This window comes from Sylvia atricapilla, chromosome 27 (genome assembly GCF_009819655.1).
Source record: "Sylvia atricapilla isolate bSylAtr1 chromosome 27, bSylAtr1.pri, whole genome shotgun sequence".
NCBI classification, from domain to species: Eukaryota; Metazoa; Chordata; class Aves; order Passeriformes; family Sylviidae; genus Sylvia; species Sylvia atricapilla.
In genome coordinates, this window is record NC_089166.1 from 2915449 (window position 1) to 2919719 (window position 4271).

The 4271-nt window shown below is 48.5% G+C and overlaps 1 pseudogene; it reads right to left on the reverse strand.

Annotated features, from left to right (window-relative positions):
• Nucleotides 1-2732: 2732 nt before the first annotated feature.
• On the reverse strand, nt 2733-3496 carry LOC136372366 (feather keratin Cos2-2-like; annotated as a pseudogene).
• Nucleotides 3497-4271: the final 775 nt, after the last annotated feature.

Below are 4271 nucleotides of genomic sequence, written 5' to 3' on the forward strand. Positions count from 1 at the left end.
CCTGATAAATGTCCATTTATTATCTCCCTGCCAACAAATGGGAACAAAATTGCCCCAGAGAAAAATCTCCAAAAAAGCTAGCCCCCAAGGGAAAGACAGAGGGTATGCAATTGTTTGTCCTTGGAGATCTGGTGGCTTTTGGAGGACCTCCTCACAGTGTTTTTGTCATTAAATGGGATCTGCCAAGAGGACTCAGACTTTCTCAGCACAATCACAGAATCCTAGAGACCTTAAGGATGCTGAGTTGGAAGTGACCCGGAAGGAGCATCAAGTCCAACTCCTGGCCCTGCACAGGACACACCAAGACTCCCAGCAAGTACCTGAGGGTGTGGTCCATACACTTCGTGAGCTGTCAGTTTTGCTGCGCAGACCACTTTCACTGGGGAGCCTGTTCCAGTGCTCAATCACCAAATACCCTCTGGGTGAAGAAACTTTTCCTGATATCCAACCAAAACTGTGGGAGTATGACTACCCCCTGGGCCAAATCCATGAATGGCCCGGAGTGTCCAGGGATGTGAGAATTGAATTAGAACCTTCAGAATCTAAACCTTCTAATTAGAACCTTCTAAATCAAAAATATATAAAACCACAAAACATGAAGTAGACAGACATGTCTGGCTATAAACAAATAGAGGATTGTTAAGTGCCTGAAAAATAAGTGCTTGTGTTAGTAAGTAAGAAAGAGACCAATACCTAGTTGATAGTTCAGTGATATTGCCTTTTGCAAAGTTCATTTAAATTCTAGTCATAATAAAAGTAATGTAACTTTGCTGTGCAACCTCGGGTTGAACAGATAGAGCTATATGTGTAGAATTTGTGTAAGAATTTGTGTTTGTCTTCACACATCCATCTTAACTTAGGATTGGCCCAGCAAGGATGTAGAAATTTTGTGTCTATATCTAATTGGTCAAAAATAAAATGAACACATACTACTCAAAGAACACACACACAGAGGGCTCACAAACACTGATGCCACTGTTGTTGCTACTGCATGAACTGCTACTGATACAACGCTCATGGGACACAGACTACTGAGGCCCCTGCTGCTGCTGTGGCTGCTGCTTCTGCTTTGACTTAAAGACTTTATGTGACCAGTCTTCTGCGTACTGCTACACACTCTGATAACTTGGCCTTCATGGGACTGATGTAATGGTGCAAAAACGAATTCCTTTTTCAACTGCTCAGCTTTTAGGCTTCAATGAAGTCATGCCAAAATATCTGCACTAAACTTCCCTCCGCTCAGCTCCAACCATTTTCTCAAGTCTTGTCACTGGTCGTGAGAGTGAAGAGTTTGGTTCTTGCCCCTCTCCTGCCCCTTAGGAAGATGTTGAAAACCACAGAGGAGTCTGAGCTCAGTCTCATTTTCTACAGGGCAGAATGGGCCAGGTGACCTCAGCCACTCCTCATATGTCCCCTCCAGACCCTTCCCCATCCTCAGGCCCCCCTTTGGGCACTCTCTAGTAGCTTATAGTCCACTTTAATGGTGCAGGTGTGTAGTGGTTCCATGTCCGATGAATTCAGTGTCTGCCATTTTTTACCTCTGGGAGACAGGATTTTGGAGAAAAAGGCAAAACAGGCCCCAACTTAAGGTATGCAGTGAGTTTATTAACACACACAAAAGGAAAAGAAGACAATGACAGAAAAATAGCACCCCCCTGTTAGACGGACAAATCTGGAGTCTCTGCCCACAGATCTAGACAGGAGCGGCATATGCAGAAGGTCACATGAATCACAGAATGCTGTGCACCTGAGCTGGTATTTGGAGCCCAGCAACACATTCAGCCGTTCATTTTGTGTACCCAGGAGAACATGGATACCCAGGGAACGATATTTGGAGTATTGCCTAGGGCTGAAGGCCAAGGACTAACCAGAAACTCTCAAGTACAACTGGAAACATTGCTACATGTTGGCACTAGCAGTGAAGTCACAAATCATTTGCACAGGGAAGATGAAAACCTGGAAACAAAGCTTTCCACCCCTTTGGAGCTGTTGGGTTCACAAGGATGGAGACTCCACTGCAGAGATGGAGTGTGTTACCAATCCTAACTTGTGACTCACCTCAGCCCTGTGTGTCTGGGCAGCACTGGGCCCTGCCAAGTGCTGAGGGACTGTGTGAGGTTTGGATCACATCTGCTCGTTGCAGCGTGTGCTGGCCACAGGCCCTAGGGCAGGAAATGAAGGAAGGCCAGGAAGTGATGAGGTTGTGGGCTGTCCCCAGGTGTTGTTGTTTCCAACCCACCCGCGTTTGAAGCCAAAGTCTCCATGATGGCCTTTGGCTGCCATATAGCCAGGGATATTCTTCATCAGCTCCAAGGGAAAAAGGGCACAAAGTAAAATCCAGTGCAGAGAGTCCCACCCATTGCTTTCTCAATCTTTTCCCGGAGCAGACTGGAGGATTTGTCACAGAACAAGAGACTCAGAGGCCAAGGCTTGAATGCAGCACAATTTTAATAAGTTTAAAGAAGAAAAGGACATGGCCCACAGAGAGCACCAGGAGCAGTCACTTAGATGGAGCTCCCATGTGGTGTTCTTTGGACTGCCCTGCAGAGGAAGGATGGGCGACAAATCCACACTGGACTGGCCTGGGGACAGAGGCACAGAGAAGGAGAGGAGAGTAGAAGAAGGAAGCGATGGTCCAAAGCTCTAAATACAACATCCGGAAGCTCTATCTCCTGGCCAGAGCCATGTTCTGAGGTCTTGGGGATTCTTGCCCACAGATGTTGCCAGCGCATTTAGCAGGGACGACATCTGCTGCCTCCATAGCAGTTGGTGATGCAGGAGATGTCAAAGCCCCCAGAGCTGATGGGCACTCCGCCGCAGCTGAGGATGTTGCCCACAGCAGCAGAGGTGGAGGATCCCACGGCAGTGTTCTGTGGGAAGGAGCTGAGGACGGGGCCGGGCAGGGTCACCAGCACAGCAGGCGGCTCAATGACGACGTGGGAGCTCTGGCACTGCCTGACACAGCACTCATTGCAGCTGCTGGCCAGCGGGCAGGGGCCGCAGGGCTGGCAGCAAGGGTCACAGGGCTTGCAGCAGGACATGGCTTGGGCTCACAGGTTCACCTGGCACAGAGGGCAGGGAGAAGCAGAAAGTGAGGACACGTGAGAAGCAGCACTGCACCCAATCACCCTGCAGCCAAGGCACCTCCTGGCCCACATTGCACTGCCCAGCTCAAAGCCCAGCAGCCACCTCTGCCAAGTCCCAGTTTGTCTTTCTCTGTCTGCACAAGACCTTCTCTCCCCTACCCTCTCCCCCCAAAAGTGCCTCCAAGCCCTGCACTATGACAGCCCCTCTCAGCTGAGACCTCCAGCCAGGAAACAGCTGCTCTTGAAACAGCAGCTAGAGAAGAGGCATCCCACTCACCTGATTCCTGAAGAGAAGGAGGTGAGAGAAGTGGCTGAGAGAGCAGAGACTTGAGCTGCCTTTTATAGCAGTCCTGCACTCCCACAGGTCCACAGGTACCTCAGTGGAAGTCATAATTTTTTGGCCAGCTCATGTCACAAGTGTGAACCATCCCAGCTAATGCTGTGGGGTGTGTCCTGGTTTCCAGCACTTCTGCCTTTTCATTTCCTGGCTAATTCTGCCGGCTTTCCTACATGAAGGGTCATTTCTCTAAGTGCTGGGATGAGAGATTCAAGGACTTCCTGGGCCAAAACCATGCTGGGTGCATTTAGAATGCTCAGAACGTTGTCTGGCAGCATCCTCTGTGGACAGATGTGTTCACCGGTGTCATTCCTGTGGGTCTTATATGGGTCTTATAAACTCAGGCCTCTGGGATGTCACCATTTAAAAATTTGTAGCTTCAAGGGCAAAGGATTCTTTATCTCAAGGAACAGAGATGTCTCCTTACTTCTTTCACTAGTTCAGGCGTCTCCTCATCTCTCTCTCTCTCTGTTCAGGCATTTCATGGGACCACAAGAATCACAGATTTTAATGCACTAGTACTCAGTTCACCACAAACACCTTTGCTCAAAAATCCACAGATCATTTCCCCAAATGCCTATTTTTTCCATGATTTAAAGGATAATCTGCTTAGAGAGTTCATTTCCATAGCTCCAATAAGAAAGTCCAGCCAGCCGACAACTCCGTCATCCTTCCTCTAATTAGTCTTTTACACACTCTGTCCATCTGACTGTTACACTGGGTGGCTGATTTTTCTCTCTCTCAGGGAAGAGCTAAGTTTTAAAAGCCTCAATCTGTTTTAGGAAAGAGTTAACATTCTTGCAGACGGGTCAGGTGATATCTGCCAGGCGGCAGCCAGGATTTCTAAA